This window comes from Diuraphis noxia, unplaced genomic scaffold (genome assembly GCF_037042655.1).
Source record: "Diuraphis noxia isolate RWA-SAM2 unplaced genomic scaffold, SU_Dnox_SAM2 contig0001, whole genome shotgun sequence".
Taxonomy (NCBI): Eukaryota; Metazoa; Arthropoda; class Insecta; order Hemiptera; family Aphididae; genus Diuraphis; species Diuraphis noxia.
The window spans coordinates 96,539,108-96,563,261 of record NW_028301711.1 but is presented as its reverse complement, the minus strand read 5'-3'; the positions used below and the strand labels follow the sequence as shown (position 1 = coordinate 96,563,261).

The following is a 24,154-nucleotide window of genomic DNA, read 5'->3' as shown; positions in this document are numbered from 1 at the left end:
GGGGAGGGGGGGGCATGTTCACTCTCAAAGAGTCTTGAAAGATAAAAGAGAATTATTTCTGTACATGTAATATCAACACTGTGCACGTTAAATTTTAGTTTTATAATCAATTCATTTTTTTAATTACGTCAAAATGTTTATTTATATTTAATAATTGTATCTGTAAATTACATATAGTATAATTTGGAAAGTAATAAGAAAAAATGTGTAGTAAAGTACCTACTTTACTAAATGTTTAAGTTTTTTAGAAAAATTTAACAAATATTTTTGAGTCGCTCAACTCCTTAACGGTACACCCTTTAAATCGGTTCCTTTCGTGAACGATGTGCCGCTTGCAGCTCAGCAGTCAACTAGTCATCAGCTCAAGACATCTTTCTCCGAAGCAGCTGTGCAGCCAGTACCGGTATTCCCCGTCACCCCTGTAACTTGTGTACTTTATAATATATCATTATATAAATTGTTACCCAAATAGCAAATGAATATACATATTTTGTAATTATTCACTATTTATTATCATTCAACATTTACCCTACTCTATAAAGGTTCTGGGGACCGTGTGTCAGGCGACAACCGGAATCTAGGATCGCCGGCGCAAACACTAATTGTTATTATATTGCCTAATTGTTTTCTTACCCAAGTTGTTTTTTGTGTTATGTTTAATGTTATTAGTCTATAGAATTTTGATTGTTATGTTTATCTAACTGTATTTGTTTTCTTAACCTACTTTTTACTTACTAATATTTCTTATTTCTACATCATTTTAACTTATACCTATATTAAACGCTTAAGACAAGAGTATTGTTTCTATATTTGTATTATATCATAATTTGTAAATTTCTTATAATTTATATTTTTAACGACTTAGAAGTTAAAAAAAAAAAAAAAAAAAAACATTAAAACAATCGTTTTTATAATAATCATACCTTTAGTGGAAAGACTAAATAGATCATTAATCCATAGACCAGGTATATGCCAAATAATAAATAGGTATAAATGTTTCAATTCCCTTACCACAAACAAGACAACATAGCCGCTGATAACTTCCTCTTCTATACTCCAAAATCCATCTTATACTATTCCTTATGCCAGTCATCTTACTTCTCAAAACAACAAAAGTTCTCCATTAATGACTTCTTCAAATAGAGTTTTTAAAGATCGATCATTTAAAGACCGAGCTTTTATTATGTTAATACAGCAAGGTGTCTACTGGTTTAAAACATGGTCAAATTTTAAAATGTCGGCACATTAGACTTCTAGGTGTAAAATATAGTAATGTGTATTTAATTCTCTATTCGAAAGTTCCACCAATGCACAGCTGATATTTTTACCTAGCAATTATCATACATAAAACGCCGCCTGTGCATAAACTTTGAAAATTTAGAACAAAAGATTAATAAATTATAAAAACACTTGTATATCAACATTGCAGAGCTCACATGAGACGAGAGTTAGATTAACTGCGTGACACGTGTGACATACAGTTAACAAGTTCCACTGGCACTACCCACTGTCACAGATTTACCAGTTTTTTGGTAAATTAATGAGAAGTTAGATTTTTGATTATTTGAGAGTGTAAAACACGGTCTAGTGGTTCCATAATTTTAAATTTATGATAAATGTTGATTAAAAAAAATGATTTTAGTCATCAACGTGAAGAATATTGTAAGTAGTATACCTCTCTTCCCAAGAATAAAGAATTAGGTAAATGGCTTACTTTTTTTAACTGTATGTGCTCTCAAAATACCTCTGTGCACCGCTGTATACGCATATCCGAGTAGGTACATACATTTTTAAAAATGCTATAAGTACTTAGCAACCTAAGGCAAATTAATTATCGGCCACAGATAACAGTATAAATTGTCGAATATTCGATTGATATAAGCTTGTAAAAATAAAAATAATCGTTTGTATAGGTTGTGTACCTATAAATATTAGATTAAACATACTTATATAAGGGGTACAGTTAAACAGCCGTACGACACGTTGTTGACTGAAGTCTGATGAATCATTAGATATAGGCTAGTGAATTTAGGCGTTGGGAAAGTGGCATACCTATCGCCCAGTGTCCTTCATTGGGTGCTGCAATAGCCCCACTCTGATCTTAAGTGATTGGAGTGGTCTGGCCCTCTAGGTTGGGGGTTAAGCGTCGGGTTAAAAACCCGACCTTGTAAAAAACTTCTGTTCAGGATTCGAACAACAACAAGCCTCGGACTAGATTAGGAAAAAAGACTGGAAATTGGATATCGGAATTAAAAATTGGTACTTGGAATATATGAACACTATACAAACCTGGAGCAACTGTAGAATTAGTAGGAGAGATAGGGAGATATAGAATGAAATGCGTAGCATTACAAAAGGTGAGATTAGAGGACGCGGGTACAACAAAGATATCACAAATATACACAAATATTACACTCTGAACAAAATGGCTCCATTCAACTGGAGACTCAAAACTATAATATGTTCCTGGTGATAGTGGTGAGGGTGGTGAAGTATTTTAATAATCATCATATAGACTAATATATTATAACAATGATGAAAGGATAAGTGGTAGCTATTGTGTGCGTCACTCACTTGCAGATTTAGAATAGTGTTATAAATCAAGCGTCTGTGACTAATCAAAAATGAAGATGTCCACTTTCAGGACAATCCATTAGTAATATACTCGGCGATTTTTACTAATGTGTTTTTGATTGCAGTGTAGTTTGTTATATTTATAGTATAAATTGGTGAAGCCCCCTAGTGTTGAGAATTTTCTTAATTTTACTAATCCTGAGACACGCAGTCTGGTTTTTGTTTTATTTCTGTTTTTAAAAACAATTTAGGTTGTCCCATCTGTGTTGGGAAAAGTTGAGATTATGTTTTTTATTTCATGTCTCTTGTGGAATTGACTTAAGATAAAAAAAAAACAGGTCACTCAAAATCAACAAAGATATAATATTCGACGTGTCAAATTCGTGTCGTATAAGTACATTTTCCATATTAGTAGCCCAAACACTGAGTAGATTAGTTATATTTAAGTGAATTTGAACGTGTTAGCAACATAATATACGTTTGAATTTTATGATTAGGTAGTTGATGCGGTGTGAGACCAATTTAGATTGAGATACATTGCTTTTGTTATTAGAACGAGACGATGTTGTATAATGTTAGATACAGCGAAAACACTGGAACAACAATAGTTTTTCTTATATTATGCTAACAAATACATTTAGACAATGTAGTTATATGTATAAATTGTATAGTTTATTTTAAATTGATAACTATATCAATAAATTAATTAATATAATTAGTAAAAAAAAGCGGATAAGTGGGTATCGCTCTGCTGTACATTAGCGGGTGGGGTGGACCTCTGACTAGGGTAGGTTAAATTTGAATGCAATGATAGGTACCTATCATTCGATTCTGAACGGAGATGGTTTATCTGTCTAGGGTATATTATAGATTATTAAAAATTTTCAAATCTTAGATTTATAAGGAAAATACTTTAAGAATTTCTAATTTAAAATAATTTGCGAATTTTCGTGATTTTTACGTATGTTGTGAAAATTAAAATTTAAATGCTTGTAAAAAAAATGTGACTATGCATTTCTTTTATTTTTCAACTGCTATTGTAAAAATATTTTAGGAGCTTTGTATTAAATTTTCAAATCTTAGATTAAAAGGAAAATTTTTTATGAATTTCTAGAATAAAATAATTTACAAATTTTCGAGATTTTTACGTATGTTGTCAAAATTATAATTCGAATGCATGTAAAAAAAAATTGTGACTATGTATTTCTTTTATTTTGCAACTGCTATTGTAAAAATATGTTAGTAGCCTTGTATTAAATTTTCAAATCTTAGATATAAAAGGAAAATACTTTAAGAATTTCTAATTTAAAATAATTTGCGAATTTTCGTGATTTTCGTGATTTTCGTGATTTTTACGTATTTTGTCAAAATTCAAAATTTGAATGCTATAAAAAAAAATTATGCATATATATTTCTTTTATTTTTCAACTGCTATTGTAAAAATATGATAGGAGCCTTGTATTAAATTTTCAAATCTTAGATTTAAAAAGAAAAACTTTTATGAATTTCTATCTAAGATAATTTGAACATTGCCGTAATTTTTACGTATTTAATCAAAATTTGAATTTTAAATGCTTATAATGTATATTTAATATTTTTCAACTGCTATTGTTACAATGTGTTAGGAGCCTTGTATTTAATTTTCAAATCTTTGATCTAAAAAGAAAAACTTTTATGAATTTCTATCTAAGATAATTTGAAAATTGCCGTAATTTTTACGTATTAAGTCAGCATTTGAACTTCAAAATAACTGATACAATTTTCAAGTATCTATGACTTATACTTTTTGAATAATAACAAATATTTAAAATCGTTTCAGGATAAATCGTTATGGTTACGCTATTTCGTAAAAATTTAAAATTCAAACGCACTTAAAATTTTTCCTATAATGATGCTTCGAGTTTTCTCTACAGCTACTTGAAGGAAAACTAATAGAAAACTGAGTGTTGTATTTTTAATCCTTAGTTATAAACACAAAAAATGTTAAGATTTTTCAACTTCAAAATTACTTGCAAATTTTCGCATTTTCCACAGATTTCGTAAAAAATTGAACTATAAACGTTTATTTAAAAAAAATTTGACTTACGATTTTTAATTTTTTTTAGCTACAATAAGAACAACTCATAAGGAACCTTGTACTAAATTTTCAAGTTTTTTTGTTCGTCCACCATTTTTTTTACCAGTACTTCAAAAAAAAATTCTCAAACAAATTGAAAATTTCAGTGGCCTATAAATAACTCAAAAAAAGTCAATACATTTTGTGAAAATTTCAAGTATTTACAGTGATTAGTTTTTGAATTACAACCATATAAAAATATCGATTTGGTCGAAAACTGGTTTTGCGTAAAAATTCCCATTTTTCTGTCATTTTTTTTTTTTGTTTTTCTCGAACAATCAACACCGACTGCAGACTACTACTAGATTATAAAAATAAACATCGTATTATCTATACCATACGATAAGTCATGTTTATTCAGGTTTCAATAGTTCAATTAAAATTAGAGTAAAACGGTTATTATTGTACTACAAAAATTGATTCAATGAAATACACCATAAAAATGTATACCTACAGATTTCATAATTATTTTAGAGATTTAAGAGGACGCCACACCCGCATGTGTTGTCTCCGTCGTACAAGTGCATAGCATAGCAAATTTTACGCTCAGCAGATCACGTTTATCTCCATTAATTTTAAAGGTTATGAGTACTTTAAAATTGTAAATTATTTGTATATCTAAAAATATTCATAACTTGGTTTAAAATTAAAATATAATAAAAAGCCCATGAGATGCCCATGGTAATAATCTTGCCTTTAATTTTAATAATAGGTAAATTCACTCTAAATTTTAAATTGAAGGAGATAAACGAGATTTGCTGAACGTAAAATTTGCTATACTACACACTTGTACGACTAAGACAACACATGCGAGTGTAGCGTCCTCTTAAGTAATAACCATTGATAAATATTTTATTTATTTTAGATTGCAAATTTTATATTTTAATTATTTTAAAATTTACTTATACGCTTTTATATTGTCAGTTATTATACTTTATTCATGTATTGGTAATTCGTTAGGTAAACTGATGCATTTAAAAATAATTATTAAACATGAATCAATATTTTAGACATGTAATTTTCACAACATTTTAGATTGAAATAATGCTTTCATAGACTCATAGTTTTACATATTATGGTACCTTCTGTCATTTTATTAAATAAATTAACTTGGAATTTTGTTTGAATTAACTAAAATAATGTAAGTAGTTTATAGTATAATTGTATAATATGTATATTATTGTAGTATCAATAATTAGAGTAGGATAAATGAGCATCTACTGGTTACATAACATTATGCAATTTTTTCTTTTTAGATAAAACTTTTTGGGACAGAAAACATGATCAAAAGATTTTATGTCATACAGAAAATGTCCAGATTGAAAATTGAATATAAATCATATAATATTTCATATCATGATAGTATAGTACGGAGCTTTGTGACAATTAACAAGATCAAACATTTTTATTCAGTCATTGCAGCACCTAGCTCATTGAAAATTTAACACATACCTACATGGTACATCATATATGGAAAGATAATGAAATATAAGCAAAAATTAGTTTTCAATAAAATCTTGACCAATTCATAGTTTTATATTATTTTTCAAGTATAAAAACATCCATTTCAGCACTTAGCAGTATCAAACTTTAATAAATTAAACTTTAATAGATATTAGTTTTTTCTAATGCCTACGTCTGAAGAAAATATTAAGCTTATGTGCATACATCTCATATAAAAATGTGTGTTAAGTTATAAACAAAATATATATTATAAGCCCATTAATCATATAAGCTTCATATTGTAAAACATAAGACTTTAAAAAAAACACAAGTACTTGTGTAAACATCTATATTTTACATATTATATAATAGTTATATTCTTATGTTTTTAAGTTTAAAATAATAATACCATATAGGTATTAAATATTTAAAATATGTCACATGAAACAAATCTACATAGAAACATAATTTGAATACCTACGTATATGGCAAATGCTGTTATATATGCATATGTATTGTTAAAACAAAATGAACGATACATGTATTAAACTCAATCCTTGTATAAAAAAAAACACATACATTATCTGTAAAAACTACAAAGTTGAATGTACATGCTGAATCTCTGAGAAACCAACAATCCCAAGTATCGTTTTTAAGCAATACTACCTTGCTAAAACCCAAAAAATATTTGTTTTCAAAGTGATAAATAACATAAACAGAATTGCAGTACATATATTATTCTATGGGTTGTGAAGAATATAATATTATTAATTGGTATTTTATTAAAATGACTCGCTTATATTTTAGTAAACGAGCGGCGCGGCGCTACAAGTTTAATAGTAATTATTATTACTATCATAATTATCTAGATGGTCAGTCCCTCATTCTTTTTCTCTCTCTCTAACTATATCTATCTGACTGGGAAAATAAAATGGTTTTAAAAATAATCTACTGAGCGACAACAACGAATCAACGAAACGTTTACGGACAAAAAATAAAAAATAAAAATTGAAAAAATTCGGCAGTTTTGTAATCGAGTGCGCGCATGCCCGTTTCCGAGATCCGATTACAACCGTCCCGGTGGCACAGTCCCCCTAAATATATACATCGTACAGCGCTGTCCACTATATAACGCGCGGGATAACGATTTGGCAACCACGTCGATCAGGAAGATAGCGACGGTAGTGGTGGTCAAATCACTACACGTTGTACGAGTATAATATTAAAATATTACAGTCGTCTTCGTTGTTTCCGAGGCAAATGATACTAGTGAAATTATAGGAGGAGACTAAGTACCATCGGATAACCCACCATCACATTTTCGGGTTATTAACTAAAGATAATATATTATCACACTTAAAAACCGTTTTAATTAAAAGTATAATAACATTAAAATTAACCACACAGATAAATAATTAAAAAACTTCCTACGTGTAACCACAACCTAAACGGAGGGAGTCTATGATCTCACTCTTTTTCTCTATCTTTCCTTCTGTCCGTCATGAAATAATGCCAAAATACCTTACGCGAGGGGAGGGGGACAGCCGATGAAACCGGAGCAAACCGTAGTGTTATAGCGTGCATGTAATGGTATTTTAAACGGTCAGAGCGGCTGCTGTTGCCGCTGCTACTACTACTGCTACTGCTCATGCCACTGCAATGTGGCGTAAGAGGTGGGGGAAACCGATGTCATAGACAAAGCTAAAAATGCACTCGCCACATACATCGCACAATATAATATACTTTTATTATTATTATTATTATTATATAGTTATTATCGACGTGTTCGAGTTTTCCGGTGTCGTAGCTAGTCGTAGCTACTGCAACGATCATACGAGCACGCAGCATCGGCTTTAACGTATGCACTATATATACAGATGTGAAAAACACGTGTTACCCATAATATTATTAATATACATCTCTCTGCTTCACGATTCACGAGTACAGCCGCAAACGCGATGATTATAACTTATAAGAATATATTAATATACTGCATTCTACGCGTTTACAAACATTCATACTAATAATAATATGCATGTGTGTATGTGTGTGTGTGCGTGTGTGTACGCGCGCGTGTGTGTATTTCAGTGTCAGTTGTACGCTTTGCGAGAGAAAACGCAAATTCCCCTTTATGGTTTTGAAAATTCGCACCGATTCCAAATCGCATTTATCTTCACAACACGTGGATAGATCATAATAATATATTGTATATAATATAGCATCCTAAAACATATTGAATGCCCGATGCCGACTTATTGCTGTAATTTTGGTGTTTTGTAATTTTGTACACATATATTTGTATAATATCATATTAACATAATGTTATCGTCATCAGAATGAAATAACTACTATATTACTATTGGATTTTCAGCTGCGTGCCGAATTGAACTGTTCAATCATTCACATTATATGGTTGGTAATAAACTGATAACTGATAAAGCGTATTAATTTCATGTAGCAGTCTAGCGAGTAACAGATATAAGTAGTAAGTACTATAAGTAGGTTCAGTCTGTATTGTAGGTAATATAATAATATGACGTATGCCCCAAGATCCGGCTGGCATTTCACAGATATCTTATACTGTATAAGGTACCTATAACTGTATACACACGTACGTACCTCGGCAAGGTAGATAGATAAGTAGATCGTATAGTAGTATATTGCGGACAGTATCAAGCACCACGTGCGTCGTAGAAAGATTCCTCTGGAGACCAAAGTTGTAGGAGTCACCGTGTGAGTACGAAACGACCAACGCAGCAATCGGCTGTTGGGACAAGCAAAACAAATCAAAAAACGGTTAAACGATATCATATTTGACATAATATTCGGTTTTCGGTCGTATCATAATGATAGATAAAATAGTATAATATGCACTGTGCGGTGGCGATCTTAAGAATAATAACCATATTTATAATATTAATAATATTGATAATGAATACGAACACGTAATCGTGTGCAGCCGATCGCTGATCATCGCTTCGTTACCAGGTATGATTTTATCAAAGTGGTGTTGTAGTTGTCGTTCGTTTTTTGTCACCCGGCCGCGTTATCGGTGCGACGACAATGTGTCGTGTCCGACCGCCGGTTAGGAAGACGAAAAAAATTTACATAATATACGACGGGCCTTACATGTTTTGTATCTGATAACAATAATAATATATTATTATTATAGGTATTATCGCGAGGACGAGTGGAGTGGAGAAAACGACGACAAAAAACCGGTGCGACGTTAAATTTAAAACTTGAATTCGACGCGGTGCGGGGGGCGAGCCGGGCGTGAAAAATCCGCGACAACCCAAACTCGAAGCGAGTGCGCACGCGCGTGCTCGTGTGTATTATGTGTGTGTGTATATGCGCGCGCGCACGTGTGTGTGTGTGTGTGTGATAGTAATGACGGCCTAGGAGACGCGCAGCCGCTGCAGCAGACGTCCGCGACAACCGCACACCGAAAGCGCACTGGCGATCGCTAGCGGCGGCAACGAGCTTTTTGGCGCGTTTCAAAAGCGGCGGCGGTGCCGTACAGTGTATACTTATTTTAAGTGTCGGTTCGCCCGAAATGACGTTCGGTCCGCCGCCGCAGCAGCACCGGCTGCCGTCGGAGCGTTTTGCCTTGGGACGTGCGCAGCGTACGAGCAACGCACCACCACCCCGCCCGTCCTGTGCCGACGCGACCGTCCGTCAGCTCACCGCCTGATGGCAGCCGCCGCAGACACCTTTGGCCACCGCGATGTCGTCGAGCACGATCGCCGACCGTCGCGAAAATAATATAATTTAAATTTATATATATATATATTTATAATATATAAATTCGTGTAAGTTTTGTATATATATATACATCATGCAAGTGTGTGTGCACGTGTGTACACGGTGGGCATATGTGCACGCATACTCGTTCGGACCAGGAATAACTCGGACGGCCGACGGGCTTTGCCAAAAAAACTTTTAAGAGCGTTTTTTTTTTTTTTTATATTAGAATTATTTTCCTCCCGACCCGACGGAGTGCCGCCGACCAAAATCTCACCTGCCGCTGTCGCCGGCACCGCTACCACTGTTTTAAAACTATTATAGCTGTCATATTATAAAATTAAGTGACATATCATAATATTATAAACATATAACAAATTACAACAATCGTACATTATGATTAATTATCATATAGGGTTTTGACATTCCGAGAATCTCGCAGCATTTTAGTCTCTTACGCTGTGTAACACTGTGCAGCAACAGTCGGCGACGTTGTTTGCAAACAGTGTACATATTTAATTAAAAATTTCAATCTGTCATCGAATAATTACAAATTCTCTGCTGCTGTTATTCACTCGCAATAATAATATCTTGACGCATGTGTGTATATAATATATTGTAATCAAAAGAAGTTACGCCATCTCGTACGCGCCTATATATAACTATTTAAGACAACGCGTGTTTAAGTAGAGATTTGATTGAGTTATATATAGTTATAATGCGTGGTTCTGCAGAACTATATAAATTATATATTTAGGTACGAGTCTGAACTATAAAGTTTAAATACGCTATCGTTATATGACTTTGTTTTTACGAGTTATTACTTATTATCCGATTAAAATAAAATACATGTTGATGTGAATCATATGGCACATGTAGCCATATAGGTACATATGATGGTATAGGTAAACATTTACGCTTTACTCAATTACGAGTTAATTTATATTGTTCAACATATAACTATCATAATATGAATTGGTTTATACGAATCATTGTGTGACTAAAATATACAATGTTATTTGTTAATGTGCATCGCGTATTATATAATATGTTTACCTATTATAGGTAATCGTTTATCTATTCACGAGCTGATTTATATTCTTTGACATAATTTTCAACTAAATCTCGAGCGAGAATACAATATTTTATATTATAAGTTGCACCAAGTATAATAATATAATATATTATGTAAACATTGTTATTTGTCTGTACTTGCTTTGATCGTGTGTAACAATCAATCACAGTTTAATAACAATATCCTGTATGGCTGTATATATGTATAAATACTTCAGAGCGTTATAATGATTATATAACATTTTATCTCCTCCGGATGTACACTTCCACTTCGGAGGATAGTGTCAGATCGATTTTTTTCCCGATCGAATCAAGAACACCTTTGTGGCTATATTGTATAGGTATACTTACAGTTTACACTACCATCCATATTACACGCTGTATTGGTTTTTCAGCTTTCGGTTAAAATCATTTGTTTGTTGGTGTTTTTAAAATACATTATTCATGCCTCCGTTCGTACATACTATATTATATAGTAATAATATACAATACCTAATATAATAAAATGTTTTTATCGTTTGATTGGAAATTATTATTAATACTACTACGGTTAGGTCAATATAAATTATAAACAATAAGCATTGGAATTTTTATTACAGGTTTTTTGGACGAATTATTGGGGAAAAAAATTGTAATTAAAAATTAAATGCCGATGCGACCCTAATGTCAACCGCCGAAAAGGTTTTACGAATACGTAAGTTCCCGAATGGCTCCGGAATTCGATAACAACGATTATTTATAATTTACATTGCATATAAAATGTAATACAATACAAAAAAATTATATTTTGTTGAAGTGCATTACATTATTTTAGTACTTTTTTTTATTTTCAATTCCTACTGTAGTTTACAATGCTTTATACTATAAAGATTTTAAAAAATAAGCTCAAGAAAAGAAATGTCATTTTTCTCATTAATACAATTTTGTTATTAATTAGTATGAATGTATAATTACTTTATAAATAATTAAGTACTTTGTCTTAAAATGTGTTTTTAATACAAAAATAAATACATTAATGATAAAATTAAGTTTAAGATTTTTTTGGCCCTCGAAATTTTTTTTTTTAAATATTTGGACCGCCATATAAATGAATTGCCGACCCCTGCTTTATAGTATAAGTAAGTTGATGATGAATATTATAGAATAGTAAAAATATTAGAATGTTTACGCAAGTACCCACTAATTTCACCCGATCTAGAATTTTTCAAGTACCTATCATAGTTTTATTTTAATTTTTTTAAATTGTTTTTAACTTATAGTAGGTTTCTAGGGTAATATCTTTCATGCGCATTATTGGTTAAGTTATAGTAATTAATTTTTTAACTAGTGGATTAATATGATATGAAATTTTGAGTGATATAATTTGGCTATAGTTAATTCTATGTTTTTTTTTTTTTTAGTAATAATAAGACATATTTTTATTAACACGTCGTTAGTCACGTTATGATCAAAATGACCGCAATTTTTTTTACATCTTCGATATAACATTTATATTTTATAATTCAATCATTGATACCCAGAATACATTGTAATAATATTATTAAAAATAATATAATAATGTTCATCAATTATAACATTAACATTACCATATTGTAAAAATACAACTTTTTATATATGCTTGAAAATTATAACGGGGTTGGAATAATACCTAATAGCGTAATAAATTTACTACCTATTTACTATACCACCATAAAATAATAAACATATTATAATAGACAAATAATTCATATGAATTGATTTTTGATATTAACATTTTGTAAAAATAGTGAGTTATCATAAATGATCTAATCTTACAAGGAAACTAAAATGACATGCTAATCAATGGTCGCAGAGTCACGCCTGAATAATATTTTTGAATTTTTCCGTGACACAATCATATTATTTAACAATAAAAAAAGAGAATTTATAAATAACTGATAGTGTTAATTAAAAATTTGATATAGTTAAGTTTTGTGCTTTTATCTCACAATTAAATTTAAAAAATATATTATATATCTTGGGATTAGGATGTTTTTTTTTTCATTTGTAAGATATCTTTCAACTCTACAGTTTATTTTCTTAGTACGTGAGTTGACTGATGCCATTAAGTATTCCCAATTGATGGATATTATTTAATTTATCGTTTTTAAAATTTTTTTACACTAAGATACAGTTAGCACAACATTATTGTCATCTATAAATAAAGTCGTTATGTAATTTTATCATAATTTTTGATGAAATGGCATAAGTGCAATTTAATAGTTGAGTAAAAAATCCTGATTTTCACTTCTTATTCATAAAAAAAAAGTGGTATAGTGGAGACGTGTACCTTTTAATTAATACGTGTACTGGATGCGAAATTTTAAAATATCTCACGGCACATTTAACTACCCTTCTTCCCTTTTATATCTATATACTAACTATATTTATATCAATTGGAATGGCACAACAATTTACCCAATTGATATCAGTAGTTGGTATATATGTATAGATAAAAGGTAGAAAGGTGGTTAAAATGGTTAAATGCGCCGTGACATGTTTTTAAATTTCACGTACCGCGTACATTATACCCTCAATGAAAATCGTGGTACACAGGTACACGGACCATGAAGACATGAACAATATGTATCAACCTTATCATCATGCAGTAACTATATAATATTTGTATTGGGTAATTTTTGTTGGATTTCGATATCCAATGAGAAAAAAAAGAGATGCGTCATTTTGTACACAAACCGTGTGACGCACAAACAGATCTATTTTTAAGTCATTTGGTAATGTTCAAAATATTGTTGTTTTGTCCAGTTATTAGTCCAGTATAAGTTATCATTCCAAATATCTATTACAATTCTACATAAACCTGCTGTCACTCAAAATAGTATTACCATAGTTCTGTTTTTTATTAATTCTGAGAATAATAAATACCTAATAATATTTTAGGTACATGCTAATAAATAATAAACGGTGTTTATAGCAAATATAATATTATACAGTGGCTTGGTGAGGCGCGGCCGTACCATTCTGCGGAAACGCACTGAGTGGATTAGTTTCACCGGGATTTTTAGCAACATATCCTAGCCCAGAAATACAAACACGTATAACCCTCACAACTTAAAAATCTACAAACAAAAATAAATTCCGTACCATATCACACCCAATATGCGATAAGTATGTTATGTCCCAAGTTGAAGCCACGAGTTAGTATTAGAAGGGTTTTAAGCTTTAGCTAGACCTTATTAAACAAACAAATGAAATGGAAAAAAAAATATCTTGAATGTATTGTAGTAATTTACTATTTTTTTTTGATTATTCAATTATGTCATTTAAAGTATTTTATTGAAAAAATGTTGAATTTTTTTTTTCAATTTTTTAATGAGTGCATACATATTTATTAATTTTTTAGTGCATAAGCATTCGAACCCTTGCTATGACTTATGAAGACATAGATAGTATAATAATAATTAAGAAGAGGTTTGCAGCAACGAGATGCACACGACAGTATTAAGTCTTCCAAAACATGATATTTTGAGATGTTTTATTTTTGCATTCAAGTCGTTCAATTTATCTATTGAGATATTATCATATTCTAAACAATAATATTGATTCTGGCGTGCACGCAGCGTATATTGCAGTGTGGCTAATGTTTGGTTTGTTAGTTTCACACGCATACTCAATTTACAGCCAGTATTATAAAATTATAATTTTCGTATAATAATGATAATGACTAATGATTATTTTAATTGTTGTGCGATTGTAACCATAATATTGCATTGTAAATGAGGATAATCTGTGGAATAGTGTAGTACCACTATCGCCTATGGAAATTACGGGTTAGCAAATTCCACTGTTAAACTGCACACTAAAAGTTAAAACAAAAATGCTATTTTTATAATATCATTGTTTGAAAAAATGTAATTAAAGAAAATAAGATAATTATACGACGTATTTTTATTTTAACATTTTTACATGTAATTTACATATCTTATGTTTTCACATATTATACGAGTTGTATTGTTGTACACAGAGGGGTGGTATACTATATGTACCTAATACCTATCGATATATACCAACACATTTATGAAATTTATAAAATATATTAATATAATATATAGGACATAGGTACATACACAATTTTTTTTATATAACCCCTCTCATTAAAAATATCTTAGTACCTACGTAACTGATTGTACAGTGTACACGAGCACTATTTTTAGTACCTACTGTACCTTCATAGTTCCGCGGAAAACCACGAAGCATAAGCATAATATATAATCGAGAGTTTGCTGTAGATAATAATTGTATAATATTAAGCTAACGAAATACCTAAACAGTAAACATAGGTGATAATATTATAGTTAATAACGCACTTTTAACTTAAAATTAATTATTATATTATTAACTAGGTATTATAGCTATTACATTTACAAAATTATAACTAAAAACTATTATGCACGTTTTCAGGACAAGTGATTCACAAATATTGCAGTGTGGCTAAGTTTGGTCGGCTCATTTCACACGCATAATCAATTTACAGCATACAGCCAGTAGGTCGTATAGGTGTGAAATTATAATTATATTAAACTCTTTAGTTTGTGCATTAACAATAATAACACGATAATTATCACAATCGTGAAATCGATAGTGAAACGTTATAGTGTTGAAAAAAACAGTGACGTTTAAATTTTATAGAAATGATGGTTGTGGAGAGTAGAGGAGGAAAGAATGTTTACCTGATTACCAAAACGCTGCATAATTTATAATTTACAACGCTATTATAATTAATATTAAAAAAAGTTAAATCGTGGAGGTCTATTCTCCCCTCTCTACGTTTGACCACCGCACTGATTCGACAGTAAAATAATCGTAATAATATTATTTTAAGGCAACGAAATACCTACGTAGATAATAAAATATATAATTATATGATATATCTGGTAGGTATCTAACACTATTGCGCACATCTCCAGGGCGATCCGACTCGCGGCCGATTATTGCAATCGGCAAACTAACAAACTATATAACATTATTATAGTCGTAATAGTATGGCACTAATGCGACGGGCGTGGTGCGACAGTAATGATAAAAATAATGATAATAATATAAAGTTTTATACTTACGACGGGTCATCGCGGAGTTGTAGTCGTCGTCGCCGTCGGTCGCGGTCCAATCGTTTTCGCGCGCACTGCACGGAAAGTTCGGCGGGCACGACGAGACCACGCGGCCGATGCCGCCGACGCACGTAATGTTTTTCGCCGTCCTACGCGGATTTCACTCGGTTTTTTTTCCACTCTTTTTGCCTACGCTATTTTTATATCGAACCACGAAATGCCACCACAGCCGCTACCGTCACCACTGCCGATCGCGCGTGGTATACGTTGTTAATAAATCCCTGCAGCTGGACCCTCGGACCTGAACTCCACACATGCACCCCTCCCTCACACACCTCCAACCCCCTTCCGCCGACCGTCAAACGTCACCAGGACCCGACCCGACTGAACGGTCACAAAATGCATAATGACCGCAATAATAAAGTATTATATTATTATGTCTTGAATGAACGAAAAACCACCATTTAATAGCGTAATAACAAGCGACTCATCCACGAACTATTATTGTTTTTGCCTGACGCTGCAGTGGCGCTGACAAATTTTTCGCAATGACGGTATCATCTGAATACTTAAGGAACGACACGTTGTTATATTTTTCTTTTTGTCATTATTGCTGATATGACTCACTGCGAGACGTTACCTTTGTCACTTTGTAAATGGTATAATATAGGTAATGAAAAATGTAGTGTCCAGAGCCGGTTGACGGGACGCGTATTTACGTTCTGTACATGAATCTAGCACTCGGTGCTAAATCAACGAATAGTCTGGAGTAGTATTTTCTGTTCCGTTTTATACACGAGTTCGGCACTTCAGCGTAATAAATGTTATAAAATATTTAATATGTACTTTTTATATAATATCATAAATAATATTCCGTTCAATATTTATTAATTCAATTTATATTTGGTATTTAACCATTAATAATTGTTACAACTTGTCACACATTTTTATAAATCAGCTTAAATATGTAATAATAAAATAATGTTAGTCTTGTAATTAAATGATTAATATATTATTTTTTTAATATTATTTATTATTATTGTAGCTAGAACTGAAACTACCTAATAATAAATAATAACCCATTCAATATTTATTACAATAAGAAATATACCTAATTGAACAGCGTACATTATAAAACAATATGCACACATTTTTATAAATCAGCTTAAGCATATAATAATAAAATAGTGTTAGTGTTAGTAATATGTAAGTTTTTGATATTAATCAAAACATTTTTTAGCAGTTAAAGTTATAAAATATGTACTTAAATAAATATAAGTAGTAATATAATTAAGCTGATTCATAAAAATGTGTGAATATTTAATTTAAAATAAATATTTTATAACATGTATTACGCTGAAGTGCCGAACTCGTGTATAAAACGGAACAGAAGTTACTACTCCGGACTATACGTTGATTTAGCACCGAGTGCTAAATTCATGTACAGAACGTAAATACGCTGACGGGATGGAGGTAAGATTTAAAGGAAAACGCTCCAGGCCCTGCTTCTTTGAGTGCTCCACAAAATTACCTATGATAGTATGATTTATTAGTGACAGGTTTCAAAAATAATTTAAATATACTACAATTGCAACGCAATCAAAAGAAAACCATAAAATGTTTTATTTGATTGTAAATAATCAATGTGAAACTATTTAACAATGTAACATAATGACAATTAGAGGAAATATAAGGAAGAAAAGTGTATTAAATCCAGTGGCCCTCAAATTTTATAGAGATAGGTCATGAAAATTCTAATTCAGTTCTGGCGCTGGCAGTATCATAGCTTTTTCTGCAAGCTTATAATAAAATATTATTTTAATATTTTGTAAAATAAATGATTCAATTGATCACAATATATTGATATCAAAGTCACTTTTTATTTCTTGCCTTTCTCATTTGCATAAATTAGTTTACGAATAAATCATTGAATATTTTTTTTATAGAAATACCAAATATTTTGAATATATTATATACTTCCCACATTTGTAAGCCATTAGACCTCGCTTATAATTTGGCTCAATTGCTTTGTCACCAATTTGTGCTTTTTATATTAGAAATCACGTTGAAACTGTTATACAGTACAAATTCCTAAAATTTATTTCTGGTAAATGAAAGAGAGTATTGATGGAAATTCATGTAATTTTTGAGTTAGCTAATAAGAGATAATTTTTTGCAAATTAAGAAGAAAAGTCGCAGTCACAGAATTGATGTGTTCAATTTATTAAATGACAATAATAATTCTTCTGTATTATTTTCATTGGCTGGTTTTAGTTTTAATAATATTTGTATAAGCCACAACGACAAAATAACTGTTTTTTTTTTTATTCGATTTTATAATAATAACTATTTAGTAATTGCATTTTTTCTCAGAATTTTTTGCTAGTAAATAAAATTATTAACCACTTTAATTTTTTTTTTATGACTCGGCATTATTTTCAAACACAATGTTTATGTAACTTTAATCAGTCTTGATGTTATTATTATTAATTATATATTTATACAATAACATATTATAATTATACAAAAATACATAATTTATATTGTCGTTAGAACTTTTAAAATGGTTGTGGTACCAAGAATTTATGTTCAGATGATTTAAAAACGTACGTACTTAGTTGTGAAAACTTTTTTGTTGCTCACATCTAAAAAGAGCTGCGGATTTAAGCATGAAAAATTGTTATGTACCATCATCCACCCATTCCACCTAGCACCCACCAATACAAAAGCTATATTATATTATTTGTTGTAAATCTATGAAATACATATATTAACATTTATTTGAGACAATCTATGAAAAAATAGGCATTATAGGTTAGTATACTTTTCACATCTTGTAAAGTTTTAAATTTATTATGAGTGGGATCACTGGAACGAGGAAGTTTTATCGAATAGGTATTTTATGTTATTAATTTATTATATTATATTGTGTTCCCTAAATATATTAGTAAGAGTATATACTATATAAGTATTATTATACGCTGAACTTGCTGTTAATAAAGTTTTTTAGTACTATAATAATCGATAAGAACGTCAATATTTAATTTCGCGTGTTTATTTTTAATCAACTACGGTCGTTAAAAGGTCATCGTGTCAATACAAACGCTTTAGTTCTACCCAAATATAATATTTAGTTAGAAAACAAGTGTCACATAAACAGTGGCTTAGCCAGTAATTTTATATGGGGGAGGCTAAGTCTCGTAAAAAAAAAAGATACACCACAATAAGACTTTAGGCTTTAGTTTGTTTATTAGGGGAGATTCTCAAAAAGTATTTAAATCAAAAAATCTAATATTTAAATGAAATTGATTTTGTCCAAACGGTTAGGATGTGTGTTTTCGACGGAATATAACATCTCTTATTCTATTCATCTTGTCTAGTTTATAGATTTGTTTTGTACCTATAAACAATTTAAAACTGAACTGAAGCATTTCGATGAGATTAAAAAGGGTACCTATGTTACAGTTTTAGTTATATGAGGTATGTCCTGGAACAGAGGTAGATTATCCGCTTTATAATTAATTTACATACTCATACCAAACATGTAATTTAAATATAAATCATAGTAGGCACAATTATTATTATTACAATATATAATTAGAACTAGAACATACTAAAGTCGAGAACTATCAAATTAAATAATTCCACAATATTATATTGAGCTGAGTGGGTTTTTTTGTTCCAATATATTATTTCAATTTTAAACGCTGCGATGCGCGGTATACTCATAAGCAATAAGAACCTTAAAGTTAATGGTATTGAAAAAAAAAGAATGCGAATTCAATAGATAATTATAATGGCTTATAATAGTCAACGAGTATTATAATAATAGGATTATTATAATAACCGAATTACTCGTGAAGAAAATATGTATTCACTATTCAGTGCATTTTTAACCGATAACCGTGTGTCCGTGTACTAAATAAATAAAGCCATTTCAGTTAGAAGCTTTCCAATATGCTATTCAACGGCCGCAAGCTGAGTGCCTGAGTGGAAAATAATATAAAGATGAAGCATCTTGAGACGATTAATAACATAAGACGATGTACCTATGTAAAAACAATATTATATTTTGAAAATCACACTTAATCTATAAAACGTGGATAAATGAAGGTGATATTATGACAAAGGAATTCCTCGAAAACGTATAAATTCTACGGCGGGATAGTAAATATAATAATCAATAATGTATAAAATTCATATTATAATATTAAATTGTGCCACAATGCAGAAGCTATGAGTATAAAATTTGAACAGTCGTTTCATTTTGTTATTAAGGCACTCACTGAGAAATGATTTTTCAAAATTTAACCCTAAAAGAGTTAATAGGGTCAAAATGAAAAAATCACGTTGCCGGAACCACTGAAGTCTTGAGTATGGAATTTAGTCTGTAGTTTCATTTTATAATTTGGAAACCCACTAAAAAAAGATTTTTCCAAATTTAAACTTCTAAAGGGAGTTAAAAGGGTTGAAAGGATAAAAATGGAAAAAACTAATAGAGGTTCCATTCGGATAATTTATTTTATTTTTTCATTTCAAATTATAACAGTTTAAAAATTATTATTATTTTGAAAAAAAGTAAACTGACTATATATAAATGCATAAGTATATAACCAATGAGAATCTATACTACAATATTATCTATATATGTAAACGAAAGTGACCTTCTGATTCATAATTAACGCAAAGCCGAACCTATTATTGACTAGGTTAATATCATAATATTATAATTTCACCATGCACTAGGAATTAATTTCTCAAAATTTTAAATTCAAGGGGTAAAAATCGGCAAAAATAAATTTTTATGTGTAAACTGTAAATTATATGTAGGTATATATTATATACTGTATGGTTATATTGTTATATATAATAAACTATTAAATAATAATAGCAGTCGACTGATAACGTTTGGCGCACGTGTTCCGGGGAAATGTAAATTACTATTTTTAAATGTTATTATTTTATCTTATCCATAAGCTATTTTATTGGTTATAAAATCTAGTGTGGATGAATAAAAAATTAACAATTTATTATTAGGTACCAATTTTAAAAATCATTTCACATTTACAGAGCTAAAAATGCGAGACATTATTATGATTGGATGTTATTTTAGACCTGTATTTTAAATGCTGTATTAACAATCTTTAATGGAGGTTAAGATAGGGTAAATCCACTGGAATTTATCATATGAAATTTTAAACATTAAACATTAACAGCTACGGGTTAAACAAAATAATAAAATTATGGTTCTTAATGTCACTATAGCACGGTTATCTACTGTTGATAACAGTTGATAACCGTGATTATGCTGTTGATAACCGTGCACTATAGTATTTCATTTAGATACCAATAACCTGCAAATACGCCTAATATGAATGATATAATAATTTAAATAAAATATCCTTATATCCTTTATGTTTTAGGTTATATTATATACTATGTATTTTGTAAATTTGTGTATCTACAATTTTTTTAATATATTCAAGCACTTGAATATTCATCTGAAAATTCTAGATTTAAATTTTTAGATATAATATAATAACAACATATTACTTGTATTATTTTAAAATTGAAATGTTGAATACTCTTATTGAGTTCAAGATGTATTTCAGCCAATAGATACCTGCAGTAAATACATTTTGAAAATTGTTTTTAATATTTCAAAATGACAACTTTTTTAAAATAAAATACCTATATATTACTGTTTTACATAAATAAACAATACTAGTAAGTAGTAACACAGAATACAGAAGATTAAGATTAATTACAAAATACACGTTAAGGGGACTGAGGAAACCATTTAGCAGCAGAACATCAGACAAACAATTTAAATATAATTATTTGTGTTGTGTTATTATGTTCGTTCGGTTCGGTTATTAGTTGTTGGCTGTGCCTAATATTTCTATAATGCTTTGAAATTGTTTAGCTATAATAAAATTGGATAAATAAATATACCAACGTCCAACCCTGGATTTATTTCCTATATTTATAATTGCTTTTATCGACAAAGATTTATCTCAATAAAAAGTAGTTTCCGATTTCACAGAAATAATTACAATGATTAAGAGTCAAATATAGTCTACGCCGTACTCCTACTCCACCACCGTTAACTTTTAATAACGAACAGATCGCATGGAAGCCGTCCGTCAAGTACCTTGGAGTAACGTTGGACAAAAGACTAACCTGGTGGCCACACCTCTCATCTAAACTCTAACAAGCCTATCAACGTCTAGGGATGCTCTTTCCTATTCTAAACAGGAAGTCTTCACTACAAAAAAAACTTTCCTTACTTATATATAAGCAAGTACTACGTCCATAAATCACATACGCTTGCCCTATCTGGGGTAATTGTGCACAAACTCATCTAAAAAAACAGCAAATATTTCAAAACAAAGTTTTAATAACGATAATAAACGCTCCATGGTTTGAAGGAACTCAAATATACGCAAAGACCTCAAAATTCCAACTCTTCAAGATCACATCAAACTCTTGGCTGTGAGGTTCTTCGAATTCATCCACAAGTCAACAGGTTCAATGCACTACCACATCAACATCAGACCACCTCCATAACGCCGTCTCAAACGTGGACACCCGCATGACCTAATTCCTCAAGAAACATTATAACTTAAGGCACTAACTTTTGTTAACACCTAACTTAAAATTGTAAAATTTAATTATCGCACTTAACACGCCAAAAACGTATTACCTTTCCTACATCTCTAGGTATAGATAGCGTAAGCTAGAAGTACATAATTGTAAAAAATAAATAAAAAAGTGGGTAAGTGGATGTCGCTCTGCTGTACATTAGGTGACTGGGTGGACCTCTGGCTAGGGTAGGTTAGATTTGAATGCAATGATAGGTATCATTGTATACAAAAAAACAATTCTGAACAGAGATAATTTTTCAGTCTAGGATATATTATATTTAAATATTGTCATATTTATTCTATTTTGAAACAAATATTTTATTTTTCAATTAAGACGCATTTTGCATAAGGCATGGTTAATCAATTAGTGTAGTTATCATGTAGTTATCATAATTCATAATACCTTATATTATCATAGATATACGAATACCTGGTTTGAGGATAAATCGTTATCGTTACGCGATTTCATAAAAATTAAAAACTCAAACGCTCAAAACATTTTTCCTATAATTACGCTTCAAATTTCCTTTATAGCAATTTGAAGAAAAACTTTTGGAAAACTTAGTGTTGAATTTTTAACCTTAGATATAAATACAAACAATTTTATGAATTTTGAACTACAAAATAATTTGCAAATATTCATAGTTTTGACGAATTTTTGTCAATATTTGAACTTCAAATGCTAATAAAATTGTGCCTATGTATTCTTATAATTTTGTAATCACTATAAGAATAACTTATGAGGAACTTTGTATTAAATGTTCAAGTATTTTGATTGGGCCAAAAAATTTTATCGACACTTCAAAAAAAGTCAAAATATTTTAAAAATTAAATCATGTAAAGAAAATGCCAATATAAATAATTGGTTATCACAAAAAATTTTATGATTTTTCAACTTCATAATTACTTTCAAATTTTTGCGTTTTCGACAGATTTCGTAAAAATTTGAACTATAAACGCTTTTAAAAAAAAAAATTGTGACTAACGATTTTTCATTTTTTTTAACTACAATAAGAATAACTCATAAGGAATCTTGTATTAAATTTTCAAGTTCTTTTTTGGTCATCTAAAATTTTTTTACAGACTTAAAAAAAAAATTCTCATAAAAATCGAAAATTTCAGTGGACTATAAATATCTCAAAAAAGTCAAACAATTTTGAAAATTGAACTGTATAGAGATAACACTAACATAAACATTTGGTGAAAATTTCATGTATTTACAGTGATTAGTTTTTGAATTACAACCATATGAAAAAATCGATTTGGTCGAAAACTGGTTTTGCGTAAAAATTCCCGTTTTACTGTCATTTTTTTTTGTTTTTCTCGATTTTTCTGAAAACTGTTGGAAAATGTTTACTTTTGACCTCTATAATGCACCAAAGATATTATTCACTTTTACATCGGAAACAATCCCCAAAGTTTGAAATTGAAGCATTATTTCGACAAGTTATGCTGTACACAGATACAAA

At 30.1% G+C, this 24,154-nt stretch overlaps 1 protein-coding gene across 2 annotated transcripts in view; it reads right to left on the bottom strand.

Annotated features, from left to right (window-relative positions):
* The window catches only part of jp (junctophilin), a 280,595-nt gene extending 264,398 nt beyond the window's left edge, over positions 1-16,197 (bottom strand). The window contains exons 1-2 of one of the 2 annotated variants that reach the window (XM_089218689.1): positions 16,048-16,197; positions 8,753-8,897 (exon numbers count right to left, since the gene is read on the bottom strand). The gene's annotated coding sequence lies outside the window, so the exon portion shown is untranslated. Of the gene's footprint in view, positions 1-8,752; positions 8,898-9,076; positions 9,552-16,047 lie in introns of those variants that run through there. The other variant, XM_089218688.1, reaches the window with a different exon arrangement.
* Positions 16,198-24,154: the final 7,957 nt, after the last annotated feature.